Source organism: Psammomys obesus, unplaced genomic scaffold (assembly GCF_907164565.1).
Source record: "Psammomys obesus unplaced genomic scaffold, mPsaObe1.curated_primary_1811, whole genome shotgun sequence".
NCBI lineage: Eukaryota > Metazoa > Chordata > Mammalia > Rodentia > Muridae > Psammomys > Psammomys obesus.
Window position 1 is genome coordinate 12606981 of NW_026585504.1, and position 18027 is coordinate 12625007.

The following is an 18027-nucleotide window of genomic DNA, read 5'->3' on the forward strand; positions in this document are numbered from 1 at the left end:
TGGATGCAGAAATTGTGGTACATCTACACAATGGAGTATTACTCTGCAATGAAAAAATAACAAAATCATGAAATTTGCAGGTAAATGGTGGGACCTGGAAAGGATCATCCTGAGTGAGCTGTCCCAGAAGCAGAAAGACACACACAGTATATACTCACTCATATATACATGTAATATAGGATGAACCTACTAAAATCTGTACATCTAAAGAAACTAATCAAGAGAGAGGACCCTGACTAAAATGCTCAATTCCCATCCCGAAAGGCAAACAGGATGGACATCGGAAGAAGAAGAAAACAAGAAACACAAGAAATAAGCTAGGAACCTGCCACAGAGGGCCTCTGAAAGGCTCTGCCCTGTAGACTATCAAAGCAGATGCTGACTCTTATGGCCAACTTTTGGGCAGTGTAAATGGAATCTTATGTAAGAAGTGGGAAATAGTAAGATCTGGAGAGGACAGGAACTCCACAGGAGAGCAACAGAACCAGAAAATTTGAACACAGGGGTCTTTTCAGAGTCTCATACTCCAACCAAGTACCATGCATGGAGATAACCTAGAATCCCTGCAGTTTTAGCCCATGGCAGTTTAGTGTCCAAGGGGGTTCCATAGTAATGGGAAGAGGGACTGCCTCTGACATAATCTGATTGGCCTGCTCTTTGATCACCTCCCCCTGAGGGGGGAGCAGCCTTACCAGGCCACAGAAGATGACAATGCATCCATTCCTGATGAGATCTGATAGACTAAGATCAGAAGGAAGGAGAGGAGGACCTCCCCTATCAGTGGACTTGGAGAGGGGCATGCATGAAGAAAGAGGAGGGAGGATGGGACTGGGAGGGGAGGATGAAGGGGCTTATGGGGGGATACAAAGTGAATAAAGTGTAATTAGTAAAAAAAAAAAAAGATAAACAAAAAAAAATGTAGCAGCAAGAGGTAAACGATTTCCAAGATCTCCTTATGTGTGCAGAGATTGGCTGAGAGATAGGACAAGTCATTCTCTTTTGTAAAATGCTTACACATACCTGGCTTCCTTAGCTCTTTTGATGAAGTCTCACCTGTCCATGTTCTGTGTGCCCCCACTATCTCAGGGCAGGAGGTACCTACTCTATAATTGGTGCCCCACTCACTTTCCTGGCTTTTTATCTGCCCTTCCATGACTAGCACATTGCTGGTAGATGGTGCAAAAGGCCTGTCATAAATCTCCCGGATTGATGAAAATTGTCAAGAAGCTGACTGCTTTGGCCTGGTTCCTTATGATGGGAAAAAGCACTTGCTGGAATTGACAGTGACTGGAATGACTGGAAATTTGTATGAGGACATCCTGGAGCTTTCTGATTCTCAAATGCTGACTGTTTTTTTGTTTGTTTGTTTGCTTGCTTGTTTTGCTTTTGTTTTGTTGTTATTTGTCTTTTTACATTTACAAAATCTCAGATTATGGCCTTGAAAATACATGATAAATGAATAGGATATGTGAGTCTCTTGACACTTATATAATTTTTTTTTCTGGATAAGCATTTTTCCTGTAATAGACACATTTCACAGCTTTCCACAAATTTTTACAAAGATTTCCTAATCACATATGGATGTGGCTTTTAACATCCTTCCAACCAGCTGGGCAGTTATGGACTAGGTCCCTGGACACTGAGAATGAAAATAGAGTCAGAGTTTAAGTCTCATAATTAAGATAGAAAAATGGAAACTAAAAGGGTGTGATTTATATCCTGAAAATTTTAACAGAACAAAATTAATTGATTGACTCATTGGAACCAAAGTATATACCTGTGAAACTTCTCTGTACCTATTCTGTCAGTCAATAAACACTTATAAAAGTTACAGCTAAATGCCAGGCAACATTGATTAAGTCTGCTTATTAACTTCTCTGGGGCTTTTGATCACCTCTCTCCCAGCACCCTACATAATCCTCACATTTTATCCAATTCTGAAACAGATGTTGACTTTCTTCCGTGCTTTGTTTCCCCATAATTTCAATGGATCAGCATTACCCAAAGAGAGGCTGAGGTCACACCTTGTAGCTACTAACATGTTTGTTTTCTATCGCTGTATGAGCACCATGACCAAAAGCAACTTGTGAAGGGGATTTTCTTTGGCTTCCACATCCATATCACACTTGATCACTGAGGGAAATCAAGGCAAGAATCCAACCGGGAGCAGACACAAGAACCATGGAGAAACACTGCCTCCCAGCTTGCTTTCAATGGCTTTCTCAGCTTGCTTGGAAACCCTAGACTAGGGTAGCACAAGTTCCCAGGGGTAACACTCCCCACAGTAGGCTCAATTCTCCCACATCAATACACTGAAATGCCCCACAGTTATGTCCACAGGCAGTTTGATGCAAGAATTGCTCAATTAGAGTTGCCTCTTCCCAAGTGACTCAAGTTTGTGTTAAGCTGACAAAAACTAACCAGTACAACATAATATCAAACGACCTTTCATCTATGCTTGTTTGTGCACATAGACGAATGCTACTCTCAGACTTAGTCACAGATGCCACTCTTTCCAGTGTACAGTGGTATGGATTCATGGTAGTACAAGGTATTGAGAATAATTGATTAAAGAGGGCCTAACCCAGAATATGATACTCTCCATATATATACCATATATATGGGTGTGTGTGTGTGTGTGTGTGTGTGTGTGTGTGTGTGTGTGTGTACCATACCATCATACTTTCAGAGAATATTGCAGAAGATGTAATAATAAAAAGTATCTCGGAGACAGGGAGAAGAAAGCAAAATGGCATCTTCTAGGCAAGACAAAGCCTTTGAAGTTATTATTCACAGCAGCTGCAGAAAACTATTCAGGGTCTACATAAAAATGAAACAGGCAAAAAAATCAAGCACTTATGGAGAGGGTTTTAGGGGTCCCTCTTTCTCACAGCTAAACTATTTGCTACTAATGCATTCAGGAAGAAGGAAAACCATTGCTTTCAGTTGTGTAACCCTGATCAGGCTCCACTAGATAGTTTCAATTGGAGTATACAGAAGGCCTTGGTTAAACTAAATGGGTCATGAAACAACCCCAAAACTTATGAGGCTAGGAAAGGAACTTGTACTAATGTGGAATGTTGGTGAGGATGGGAGAGAGATAGGAATGATGAAAAGGGAGTAATCAGAATATGTATTTCATTAATTAATATATTTAATAGTTATATATTATTAACTATATATTAATTAATGAAATAATTTATATGTTAAATAACAAGATATTCAAATAAAATAAACACACAAAAAAAGATCATAACAACCACTAAAATTATAATTACTGGACTAGTGCTCACATTTCCTGTAATAAGCAGGACACAGATTTTATGGTTTGGATATGAGATGTCCCTGACAAAACACATGACTTGAAGCTATATGTCCCCACCTGGTGGATCCAATTATTGACAGATAATTGGTTCATGAAGACTCTTACTTAATCAATATCCTCATCCACTTATGAATTTATAATCTGGTGGCCTCACTAGGAGGTGATGGACACATTAGAGGGTAACGCCTAACTCGAGGGACAAAAGTATGGGGGACATGCCTGAAAGATGCTTTATTAACACACCACCACCTACTTCTTGGCTTTGTTACACCCTTCTTTACCAAAATCATACAGTACTGGAGCAAGCATGACATGGACTGAAACCTATGAGCCTCTGAGATAAAATAGATCTGGTAGCTCTTCCTTGTATCAGCCTCACAGACACGCGTGTGCCTCACATAGTCTGCTCTCTCACTCTCTAGAATGATGTGTGGCATGTCAGAATAAGTTTACTATTCAAGTGAGTTAAAAAACCTTTATCAGCTTATACGCCCAGTAATAAAGGGAAGATCTATTTCTTAAAGCTTCAGTCTCTTCATTGGTAAAGGTATTGATGTGTACCCTGCAGAATATAATCAGATAGAGAATGTGGTATACCTTGGTGAAGGCCCTGTCTCTAACATGATAGCTATTGTTATATGGTCTTCTGTAGTTTTAAAATATATTTATGGTTAAGATAATATTGTGTGAACCATTTAGTAAATGGCAAACAGCCTAAAAAACTAATTCATGTTCAACTTTTTCTTTCCTTTTTATTTATAACAATTTATTAAATTTGTATTCCAGCTGTAGACCCCTCCCTTGCCCCCTCTCAATCCATCCTCCCTCCCTCTTCTTCTCCCATGCCCCTCCCCTGATCCACTGATAGGAAAGGTCCTCCTCCCCTTCTATCTGACACTAGCCTATCAGGTCTCATCAGTACTGGCTGCATTGTCTTCTTCCGTGGACTGGTAAGGCTGCACCCCCTTAAAGATCCAGCCATTGAGTTCATGTCAGAGACAGTCCCTGTTCCCCTTACTCCCAGGGAACCCAATTGGAGAATGGGCTGCCATGGGCTACATCCGTGCAGGGGTTCCAGGTTATCTCCATGAATGGTCCTTGGTTGGAGTATCGTTCTCAGAAAAGAACCCTGGGCCCAGATTTGTTTTTGGTTCTGTTGCTCTCCCTGTGGATCTCGTAAACAATATCTACACAGCAACCCAGCCCTACAGAAAATACTAGAAGGAAAACTCCAATCTAACAAAATCAACTACACCCAAGAAAACACAAGATATAAATAATTTCACAACAAGAAAAGAAAAGAAAAGAAAAGAAGCACAGAAACACAGTATCACCACCAACTCAACAATAAAAGGAACTAACATTCATTGGTCACTATTATCTATCAACATCAAAGGACTCAACTGTCCAATGATAAGACACAGACTAACAGAATGGTTGCGGAAAAAGGATACAACATTCTGCTGCATCCAAGAAACACCTCTGCAACAAAGATAAACACCACCTCACAGCAAAGGGCTGGAAAAAGGCTTTTCAAGCAAACAGGCCCAGAAAACAAGCTGCAGTAGCCATCCTAATATCCAATAAAATAGACTTTCAACTAAAATTAATCAAAAAAAAAAAAAAAAAGATGAGGAAACACACTTCATTCTCATCAAAGGAAAAATCCACCAGGAGGACGTCACAATCCTGAACACCTATGCCCCAACCTTTTTTTATTGTGTCGTAAAATCACAAGATAAAAACACTCCCACTCAAGTACCAATAATACAGAAAAGAGAAGAGTGTGGAGCAAGTTGTTTGTATGACCTTGGTTCATGACTGAGCGCACCGTGAAGCAAGCTGAACACACCACTGCTCTGGAGGCCCCTGTCTCAGATGCTGGGAAGTTCACTGGCTGGTTAACTAGGACGTTAACAATGTACACACATGTAAAGATACCTAGGCATCTGATAATTCCCGGAAAGTTGCCAGATCTCAAATGCATAACCGTTCAGTGTACATGCTGGCCTAAAAACGTAGTTATAAATAACTTTTTGAAGCATGCACTCATATCCATTTTCACCCACAGAGACTCTTGTTCCTACATAGAAGTCAGTCGATGGGCATGAATACATTAGGGTTCGCATCGGAGTATTGAAGGCCTAAGCAACCAAAATAGAACATACATATATTTTGTTGTGCTTTTGGTAATTTTTCTAAATTTTCTAAATTTCTAACTTTTACAAAGTTTCACTAAAGTATTATAATGAAAAAGAAGGAGGGAGTATATATCATGTGTGTCTTTCTGCTTCTGGGACAGCTCACTCAGGATGATCCTTTCCAAGTCCCACCATTTACCTGCAAATTTCATGATTTCCTTATTTTTCATTGCAGAGTAATACTCCATTGTGTAGATGTACCACAATTTCTGCATCCATTCTTCAGTTGAGGGGCATCTGGGCTGTTTCCAACTTCTGGTTATTACACATAAAGCTGCTACAAACATGGTTGAGCAAATGTCTTTATTGTGTACTTGAGCCCCTTTTGGATATATGCTTAGGAGTGGTATGGCCGGATCTTGAGGAAGTGCTATTCCTAGTTGTCTGAGAAAGCACCAGTTTGATTTCCAGAGTGGTTGTACTCACGTATATAGACATATAACATAGGATAAACCTACTAAAACCCTGAACATCTAAGGAAACTAATCAAGAGAGCAGACCCTGACTAAAACACTCAATCCCCATCCCGAAAGGCAAAGAGGATGGACATCAGAAGAAGAAGAAAACAGGAAACAACCTAGGAACCTGCCACAGAGGGCCTCTGAAAGGCTCTGCCCTGTAGACTATCAAAGCAGATGCTGACTCTTATGGCCAACTTTTGGGCAGTGTAAATGGAATCTTATGTAAGAAGTGGGAAATAGTAAGATCTCGAGAGGTCAGGAACTCCACAAGGAGAGCAACAGAACCAGAAAATTTGAACACAGGGGTCTTTTCAGAGTCTTATACTCCAACCAAGTACCATGCATGGAGATAACCTAGAATCCCTGCAGTTTTAGCCCATGGCAGTTTAGTGTCCAAGGGGGTTCCATAGTAATGGGAAGAGGGACTGCCTCTGACATAATCTGATAGGCCTGTTCTTTGATCACCTCCCACTGAGGGGGGAGTAGCCATACCAGGCCACAGAAGATGACAATGCATCCATTCCTGATGGGATCTGATAGACTAAGATCAGAAGGAAGGAGAGGAGGACCTCCCCTATCAGTGGATTTGGGAGGGGCAAGCGAGAAAAAGTGGGAGGGAGGGTGGGGCTGGGAGGGGAGGAGGGATGGGGCTTATGGGGGATACAAAGTGAATAAACTGTAATTAATAAAAAAATAAAAAATAAAAAAGATTAAAAAAGAAAAAGAAGGAGGGAGGTCAATACAGGAGAAGGAGGGACAGGAAAATAATGCTAAGGGTATTTGACTAAAGCTCAAGAATCATATCATTTTATATTTACCTAAAATTATATACAATACATGTAAGGATATATGTATTTAAATATCTTAAAGGAAATTAGTTCACTTGAGCTTACAGTGCTCCCCACTAGAACTATAACTTAACAAAAACTCCAGTACTAGGCACAGGAAATCCTTTGAATGGTTGGTCAGGTTAGTCTAACTGTGTCCCAAACATAGATTATCTACATAGCCCATGATTATCTCTCAGGGGTCTAGAATGAGTCCTTGTTGTTGAAAACTTAATACCCTTAGGACACAGGGCTTTGATGATTTGAACTGGGTTTGGTCTGACAGCCTCATTCCTGTGGCCTACCATGATTACAGAAAATACTGTGCAAGCTACTAAGGGAAGGAAACATCTGAACAGTCTTATCCAGCTGCAGTACCTACGAGCTATGGCAATAACCAGCATGACAAGATATGGAAAAAGGTGCAATAAGTCACACTTACATCTACACCACACATCCCGCCTCTATGGTTCAGCGAACATTGTGGAAAAGAGGGTAGGAAGATTAAGACTCAAGACACCAGGGAGTTTGATGGGAAAATGTTTCTCCTAGAAATGGTTACAAAAACAAGATCGGTTTTGTGTTGTTTTTGTTTGTTTGTTTTGTTAGCTTTTCAAGACAGAGTTTCTCTGTGTAGCCTTGGTTGTCCTGGACTCACTCTGTAGACCAAGCTGACCTCAAACTCACAGAGATGTGCTGTCCTTTGCCTCAACTAGAGTTAGTATTCCAAGTGTGTGCTACCATGCCTGGAATAATGAAACAAGACTGGAATGAAAATATCAAACAACATGTTATCATGGAAGGGAGAACATTTTCAGGCAACCAAGTACAGTTGGCAAACGGAGAACTAGCTTCTCCCAGGAATGAGTCACCTTATTGATTGCCCAATGCAGCATGGTTATCCCAGAAACCTTATGTGCACAATAACAAAACCAAGATACACACACACACACACACACACACACACACACACACACACACAGGTAACAATCATAATGATGAAAACAGCCAAACAGCCTACCAACTTGCAAGCAGAGGGACATGGGAGGAGACTGAAGGAGGGTAGCTAAGAGGAGCTGGAGGAAGGAAAGAAAATTGGTCTAATTATATCTCAACTAAAGATGTATTTATAAGAAAATAACACACACATATATATTATACTGATAACAATTCTTGTTGAAACTTGGTGCTGTACAATAACCTTATTGACAAAATTACTTTTGAGCCTTTTGGGCAAATGAGACATAATGTACTAGGTTTACAAATTCCTATGTGTCTGTAATTGTTTTAAACTAATAAGTTAAAAATATCAATATTCCTTTTTAGATATTTGGATTTCCCTTCTATGTGTTATTTCATTTTAATTTAAAATATAATTACATCCTTCCCACTCTCTCCATACCCTCTAACCGCCAACATCTCCCATGCTCCCCTACTCCCTCTCAAATTCATGGCCCCTTTCCTTTAAATCACATTGACGTTCATGCTCAGGCACATGCATGTGCATGCGCAGACACACACACAGACACAAGAATAAATGTGTACATGAGACCTACTGTGTCCTTTTAGTGTTGCTCCTATGTATATAGGGTTGACCATTGGTTTTAGATAAGCACTATAGATGTTCAATAGCATTTCAACTGAAAAGACACCTCTAATCCAATCAGAAAGCCGAGTTACACAACAGTGCCCAGAGGAGCATCTTCTACCCAGTTGCAGGACCGCAATGTGGGACCCACATACTACTGAGTGGCTGTTTGACTATAGTTAAACTATGTTGCCCAGTTCAAATCAAGGTTTGGCATGACGCGTATGCGGATCAATGTGTTCATTTTCAGATATTATATTTTAGGACTATACAGTTGTTTACTAATTGAATGTTTAAACTTTTCTTAAGCCTTTGACCCTGCTATTAAAATTTTATCCCAATAAAGTGTTCCACTCTTCTCCATGATGGTAACACTGGCCTCGGACAAAACAGCAAGCTATTTCAAGTGTTCCAGTGGCCTCCTTTCCAGGCAATCTATGTTCCTGTGCTTGAGCATTTTCTGTTGCATCAAGGAAACTAGACAGATATTTGGCCAGCTATGTAATGAATGACAAAGCCTCAGACCTAAATGGCTGGGTCACTGTTGTATGACCTTTCTGTAGAGACACGAGAAAACACCTATCTACTTGAAGTGGATGACCAGCAACAACCAAAAAATCATTTTACCAGACCAAGGTTAATGAACCAAGGGGTTCGTTGGAGTTACTTACAGAAACGTGGATAATGAGGTTCAGAGGCATGATGACTCAAAGGTAGCTGTTTCATCCAGAAGCCTTTGTGCAAGAACTTATCCAAGCTGCACCCCTGAATCTCTCTTAGCTGGTGGAAGATTCCTTCATGTCCTCAGAAACTGCATATCACTTTTGTAATCTTGGAAGAGAGCCTGAGAATCATTTAAGTTTTGTTTACTTCCTGAGTCTTATGAGCCCGTGTTTTACACCTGGGAGGGGATCTGTTCAATTGGGGAGAAACAGCTACACAACAATGTCAGTGACATCAATTCAGCACATGGCAGCAACCAGATGCTGCTGTATCTCCTGTCAGTGGTGTTCCTTGCATGGCAGCTGTGTTCAAAGTGCAAGGGTGGGCATGCATTCCAGTGACTATCATTTTTTTTTGATGATCACTGCAAATCAAAACACTGTAACCTGACAGCAAGAATTAGCCTGCAGGATGTCAGCTCTGCACCATGCGTTCCACTCTGTGTTCTTTTAAGAAGCTCACGGAACATTTTCCACATGGCATCCTTCTGTGCGGCTCCTTTTCCATCTATATCTATGGCTGGTTGATACAGCTCATGCCTTTCAATTTATTATTGCTCTATGCCTTATAATAAAGATTGTTACTTTCTGCTTGGTTAGGCTCCTGATCTTGTGCTATTCCCACAGGCTTTTAGCCTCCCTTGGATAAAGCCCATGTTCATGCATTCTTACTAGTTGTTTCTACTCCAAATTCATAGCTTTGTATGTGCTGAAGTCAATCCTACAGCGATAGCCTGTTGCTTTATTAGCAGGGGAAACCACACTGGAAGGAAGGGGTCATTTTGCTGGGATTCAGTGAATATTATTTTGTACACTGCAGCCTTAGATCTCAGAAATTACTTCCCTACGATGGATTGCTTGTTAGGGTTCAGAACTATATCTCTGCAGACACATTCTCAGTCCAATGTTTTCCAAATAGACTTCTCCTAACGTTCCAATAAAATGCACAGGGACACCAGGACCCACAAGGATGCTGCTGGATGATTGCAAATAGAAACGCTGCCAGATGCCTCCTACAATACCCACATTCTGTCTTTCGTTTTTCTTTCTTTTTTTTTTTCTTTTTTAAAGCTTATTTTGTATGCTAGTTGAGCCTGGTGCAATATACCCTTTTAAGTCCATAAGATGTTTTCTATAATCTTCCCAATAGAATGATTTTTTACATATTAGTGTGGTCTTTTTCTGCACAACTCTATAGGTATGTGACTCATACCTTGGGAGAGAAGTCTCATGCCTTGGGAGAGAAGATACAGCCACAGACTTCTGTCTCATCAATCTCATGTGTGACGCTTGCATTCCTGGAAGCCAAAAAGGAAAAGAGGTGCACACATACACACATATGCCTTACAGTGAGATAACCTCAGTATTTAACGCTTCACAGGTAATCTACTCTAATGGAAAGGAGAAGACACACAGGGCTGGATTTCCACAATATGTTTCACCAGAGCGTTCTCTAACCTCGAAGCTCAGTTCCCTCTGAGGCCACCAAGCAGCAGCGGCACCAGGTGAACAGCAAATGTGTGCCCAATGGCAATCTGGACTGTGCCATAGTGGATCTGAAAACCCTGTTTTATTATTCACTGATGCCCTTCTTACACTTGGAATGTGCGCTCTACCTAAAAGCATAGTAAACTTTTTACATTTAAAGGACCGTCCCTATTAGGAGACCTCTGTAGGTTTTAGATAAATGTGAAGGTGACAAGACCATATCTACAGCAGGAGAACAGGTAATGCAAACTCAGTGTGCATATCTTTCTGAACACATCAGTGCTTTCAGTTTCTTAGAATTCTAGAAAACATATTTCCTAAAAGAAAGAAAAGAAATAAAGAAAGATGTTCGTATACTAATCCTAAGGTTTTGTTGTGATGTGACAGTGGAAGAAGGAGAAGACAGGGAACAGGACAGGAGCCAGCACAGAGGAGCTTTGAAAGACTCTACCCAGCAGGGTATCAAAGCAGATGCTGAGACTCATAGCCAAACTTTGGGCAGAGTGCAGAGAATCTTTGAAAGAAGGGGGAGATGAAAGACCTGAAGAGGAGAAGAGTTCCACAAGGAGAGCAACAGAACAAAAAATTTGAGCACAGGAGTATTTTCTGAGACTGACTTCAACCAAAGACCATGCATGGAGATAACCTAGAACCCCTGCACAGATGTAGTCCATGGCAGCTCAATCTCCAAGCGGGTTCCCTAGTAAGAGGAACAGGGGCTGTCTCTGACATGAATTCAGTAGCTGGCTCTTTGATCACCTCCTCCTGAAGGGGAATAGAAGAAGACAATGCAGCCAGTCCTAATGAGACCTGATAGGCTAGGTTGAAATGGAAGAGGAGGAGGACCTCTCCATCAGTGGACTGGGGCAGGGGCCTTGAAGAAGAAGGAGGGAGGGTAGGATTGGGAGGGGACAAGGGAGGTCAGCTACAGCTGAGATACAAAGTGAATAAATTGTAATAAATATTAATTAATTAATTAAAAAGAAAACATTAATCAATGATCAGATTAATTACAGACAAACAGCTCTGCTCTCCCAGTCTTCCAGAACAGTACAATCATTGTATCTACCAAGTTCTCTGGTAATTATACATTCAGTACGTTGTTTATCTTTGCAAACCAAAGGAAAGGGATATACCAATAGCCCCTCCCCATGGTGCAGGTATTAAGGAACTTGTACTAATAGCATAGAATATTTGGAAGCTTTAAGGTGGAACTGATGAATGATTAATTCCACATAGAAGAATAAATGTAAACTTTGGGGCAATAAGAAAAAGTGGTCGATTCCAATTTCAATGGATGTTCCGGATAATTACCTTTTGCTTCTGTTTCCTTCCTGGTCCAGCTATTGAAGACTATTTGATTAACATTTTCTAGAAAATCCTTATAAAAACATATGATTGGACACTTTCTTGAGGACTATAGCGGAAAGGTGGGTGTTGGCTCAGCTAGAGTCTTTGACTGATTTCTTAGAGAAAAAAAATCCCAGCAACTTAGACTCATGCTTTTTATAGTCTCATGAATCAAGCATCTTTTCTTTTGTAGCTTCCATTACAGACAGGTATAGGATACCTTCCTATCCAACAACCTATGTTCTGGGGTAGCAGTAAGTGCCAAACATGGTAAGGGTGTTTGGAGGTATTTGTTTGTTTGTTTGTTTATTTGTTTGTACATACCCTCACACAGAGAAAGAGAACATATTTTCTATCATCACCTTTTATCCTCCCTTTTCTTTCTGCTTGGAAACAGAATTAAAGCTCAGGCTACAACAGCCATCTTGTGGTCATGATGTGAAAACATTAAGCAATGATCAGATTAATTATAGACATGCCAGCTCTGCTCTCTCCAGAACAGTACAATCAGCTTCATCCCATGACATATTTTGTCCATAATAGCAACTTTCAGTATGTGTAGCGAACAGGCTCCTAAACAATACAGCATGCAACCTTAAAGAGTTAAACTTTTGAGAGATTAATTCACACAATTCAGTAACATATATCTACTTGTAGACATGAGGCAAGATAGGAACAAAGTTGATCAGAACTTAATAAGCAATTTAAGACTCTTGAGAAAGTTGGAATTTAAAGAAATGTTGGATTGTTTCTGGAATTTTCTATTTCATTGTCTAAGGAATGATCTTTGGGGTAATGATTGCTCAAATTGAACAAATAATTTTTTATTATCTTAAAAATTATTCTAGAGTTCATGAAGAACTATCTACAGTTCTCTAGTACTAAGGGCAGAGTTCCCACCTTGTCATTCCAAGGATGCAGAATCACCTGAACATTGATAAACTCAGGGAGAAGGGAATGGATTGCAGTGGGGAAGTTTATCCTTTGGCTTTCTGCGTATCTCACCAACATGTACAAGGATGTGCTTGTGTTTCTCACCATGACTTCAGTGAATTTTTGTCCCTAACCTTTTGTGACTACTCAAGCGTCAGCATCTAAGGAGCACGGTGACAGACATAGAGGCAGTCACTATCCCCTCACTGGCCTTTACTCTTTTCCCAAGGATGTTTTAGAGGTAGAGGATGGAAAACAAGAAAACTCTTGGAATAAAGACAAGCTGTACTTCACAGGAGGAAAACCGTGAAATAGATCAAATGAAAGGGTGGAAGGAATGGAGCAGATGACAGGCCAGAAGTCTTCTAAACTGGGGGAGGTAGTGCTTCCAGAGTTTAATAAGACAGGGATGAAGAGAGCAGAGGTGTTCAGAAGCATTGCGATAGGCATCTTAAAGTGACTATTAGGGTTATTTCTATATTGTATTTTTTCCTTAATGTGACATGGCCTGAAATTGGACTGCTTGAGCTCACAACCATGCACACATATCTAAATCCCTAATAAACGTGTAGGCAAAGAGGCAAGCAGAACAGTTTAAGTGTACGTGTAAGGAAAAATCTCTAATTCACAAATAAACTCAGTAGCTGAGTATTCATAGAAACATCAATAAGTAGAAGAATGCTGGAATGACACAACTGGAGAAAGATATGGGTTAATGTGTGCATTGTACTGATAAAGAAGCTGAGGTTGAAATAAGCTAATAGACTTTCCCAAGGTTATTCTCAAGGTTTGGCTTAGTTCCATGGCATAGTCGTATGCATCTGCTCTTTGTAGTATCCACAGATAAGTCACCAAGCTTCATGTGCTTTGACCTTCAAGTAAAGGGCAAAGGGAGATGGAAGACTGAAGACTCGGAGGCACTAGCTACGCAGGACACCATGGGATACCAGCAAAATGAGTAACACAAAGCTTTCTGATTCAAAATAATGATGTCATAGAACTTCAAGCTTGAAAGGACAGCAAATCCCTCAGTTACCGAGGACCTCATTTTCATACGGTAAAGGCTGTACCCATCTGCTTTGCAAGGACTTCTAGTTACAGACAGGGAAACTTTCTCATCACGTTTTGCCATTCAGTGGGTATTGGACCTTAAATAGGGGTTCCTGCAGAGCTCTAGTTAAAGTCTTGAGAATGTTAATATTGCTCAAAAGATATTCGTTGTTTTTAGCAGATAATACGGTCAGATGGAAGGGATGAGGACCTCCCCTATCAGTAGACTTGGAGAGGGGCATGGGAGGAGAAGAGGGAAGGAGGGTGGGATTGGGAGAGAATGAGAGAGGGGGCTACAGTTGGGATACAGAGTGAATAAACTGTAATTAATATAAATAATAAAATAAAATAAAGAAAATTTTAAAAAGGAAATCTGAACTTCTATTCTTTATGATACAATAAGCCAGATAACCTAAAAGCCCTCCAAGACTGCAATTCCTATAATTGAGGCGAACAACCACTGGAATAATTAATAGAGCATATAAGGATGATAAAGAAGAAACTAGAAATAAGGCATTCATCCTGTGGATAACACTACAATTGCCCTGAAGTGTCATTGTGTCAAGCTACAACGAGGATTATTGGTTCAAAATATCCAGGTCCCTTCCAGTTGTACGAAACACGTGACTGAAGCAGGGGTGACACCCGCCAAAGAGACACTGTTTCTTTTCATAAAGGAAGCTACCTACCTTCAGCTACCCTTGTACCTGGAAGCAAAGGAAGATGGAGGATGGCATCCAGTAGAAATTACCCTGACCTCTAGAATTGATCCTTAGAGATCAGTATCAAAGAGAGGCCCTCAGTCTTTGTCAGATTATACACGAGCAACAAATTTATACTTTGTTATAAATCTGAGGATATATTAGTTATTAAAATAAAAGATTACTTAAATTCATAATTTTTTTCTGAAAATATAGGAAATGGCACCATGAACCTTGGTAAGAAAATATTGTAGTACATTGACTCACATGCAATGCTCACATAATCCAAAAATAGCTAGAAACTAGAAGAGTTCATCACAAAGAGAAAATAAAGATGTGTGGTTTTCTCTACTTTGGTTCTGACTGAAAGAGGAATAATAATAATAAAACAATTTTTTTTCTCAAGAATTTATCCACTGGCCCTGAGTCCCAGTGCAAACACATAGTAGCCCTGAGATAGAAAATTATCCAAGTTAATTTAAAAAAAGGGAAAATCTGGAGCAATAACCTCCAGCCGAAGATCTTTTTGAAGGTTGCCTCAGATGGAGACAACTTTGTGGTAGCTTATATCACTTTACAGAGGCACTATGCTGCATGTGGCCTGACTATCTGGCCACATGCAGAAATGATTTACAATGCCACTGTGCCCATGGAATTGACTGAAACCTGGCCTGGAGCCTCTGTGTAGTTCATTTGTCTGTTCAAATATGGTTTAGATTTTTGTCTTTTACAGATAGTGATGAGAAGTATTTACCGAATCCACATAGTGGGCTCAACGACGTGTATGAGTGGCTTCTTTGGAAACAAAGCCCTGAAGAAATTAGATAAAATTTATCTAAGAACCTAGAAAAATATACAACCATTGCTCCCAGACACTGAACATGAGTGAACACAGGACAGCATCCTCAGTAACAGAGAAGCAAATGAGAGAGGCTCACCTTTCCAACTTTCTAACGAGAACAGCTTCAAGAGTACAGTGCAAGAAGAAAGGGGGTGAAACAGCTTGGCAACAATGCCCACTCCTGAATGCAAGAGACCAGGGAGGCTTACTGTGTGATGGCTGAGAAGATGGCTCCGTGGAAGGAAAGCAGAAGCTGCAGAAATGACCCTGAATTCAGTCTTTGAATGTATATGGTATATGTACATTGTGGAGTGAGTTCTTATGAAGATATCTGAAAACACAGCTACCTGAACAGTTTCAAGATTCTTGTGCACATGGTAGCCAACCATATTCAGACAGCCCAGCACGAAAAGATTCACAGTCTAAGAGGCTTTACTTACGGTCTTCAGGAGAAGCTCACCCCAGCAGTGAGGCTAATCAAGCTAAAAAGAAGGCCTGCTCTTCAACTTCCTGCTTAAAGCGAGCTTAAAGCGAAATAGGAACAGCTCAAAAAAAAAAAAAAAAAGAGGGAGAAAATGGGGAAAAAGAGAGGAGCTTATCACATATCAGAGAGGGCATCTGAAAGACTCTACCCAGCAGGGTATTAAAGCAGATGCTGAGACTCACAGCCAAGTTTTGGACAGCGTGCATGGAATCTTATGAAAAGAAGGGGGAAATGGAAAGACCTGTAGGAGACAGTAGCTTCACAAGGAGAGCAAAGGAACCAAAATATCTGGGCCCAGGGGTCTTTTTCTGAGACTGATACTCCAATCAAGGACTATGTATGGAGATAACCTAGAACCTCTGCACAGATGTAGTCCATGGCAGCTCAATCTCCAAGTGGGTTCCCTAGTAAGAGGAACAGGGGCTGTCTCTGACATGAATTAAGTAGCTGGCTCTTTGATCACCTCCTTCTGAAGGGGAATAGAAGAAGACAATGCAGACAGTCCTGATGAGATCTGATAGGCTAGGTGCAAATGGAAGAGGAGGAGGACCTCCCCTATCAGTGGACTGGAGGAGGGGCCTATAGCTGGGACACAAAGTGAATAAATTTTAATGAATAAAAAAATAAATTAGAATAAAAAGAAAAAAAAAGAATCCAAGTAACAATGTTTCAGAACATATCAGAAAGGAAAGAGAAAAATCTATTACTCCACAGTAGAAAGTTCAAACTGTGCTCTACTCCATAAAATGCTACAAGGCAGGCACAAAAGCATAATATGTGCACCAAAAGCAAGAAAAATAATCAACCGATAGATCACGCCCCAGCTGGCAGGACCAATGAAATTAGAGTAGAACCCTGAGCCAGTGCTGCAAACATTGTCCACACACTCAACAATGATGATGCCCAAAACTGACGCAGACCTGCTGAATAAAATATTCACTTTTAGAAGCAAAATTAAGTACTGCCATCTTAATGAAAAGACAACTGATTTCAAAGAAATAAACAATAAACATGATATTACAAGCATATCAGAAAGTGCAGACCCTAGGAAAAGGAGGAATGTTTAGACCAAGCAATTCATTGCAGCTGCATTCTACGGCATTTAGACGTCTAAGTGACTTATGTTTTAGTATAAGACTTGGAGGGGCAGTTAATTCGGCCCAGCTACTCCATGTCTCCTTTTCCCCGTAACAATTCAAGTCCCACTCATCAGCTTAGATTTTTGTTGCTGTCGGGATGAGAAAGGGAAGAGAGAGCCATTTTCTCAGAAGTTGAACAGTTATTAACCACGGTCACTGTTGAACGCTTACTGGTATGTCAATCAAGACCTTTATGTACACAGCCACCTTTAAGACTCATGCATGCCTGGTGAGATAGACAAAAGGCATCCCTCTCACCTAGGAAATGTGAGTCTAAACTGAAAAAAGAACTTACTCAATATCTCATAGCCTCAGTGCTCCCCTTCACAGCAGAGCTGTCCAAAGCCATTCACTGTGTATCCTTACCCCCTTGACTCCAAGTCATGACATCTGGCTTTCCAGAATGGTGGAGATAAGAAAGTCAGTGGGTAGCTGAGCAAACCACGTTGCCCACAGAGAATGAGAATAAATGAGTGGTATAAAAAGAAAGAACACTTTTAACTTTTCCTGCTTCCTTCTTCGAGAATCAGACACTATTAGAAAAGTGAACTGTGTATGTAGGGAGCATTTTGTGGTTTTGGTTTCTTTAAAACCACAGAAATATCATAAGAACATGTTTTTGTTTTACTCCCAGGTGTGGGGGACATAGGGCTGCCTCACAGCAGCTGACTGTGGTTTGCCTTGTACCCTGGAGGATACATGGTTTTTCCAGCTGCAGATAGTTTCTGCAATTGTGTCACTTTTGGAATTATGAGGACATTTTAGAGGGTATATAAATGGTAAAGCCCCGATAGGTGGGTTGTTGTTGGTTGCAGTTTGTTAAGTGCCAGAGCCCATTGGCAGAGTCAAACAGATCTTGGGGGGGGGGGGGAGAATTGAAATAAAATAATAATAATAATAATAATAATAATAATAAT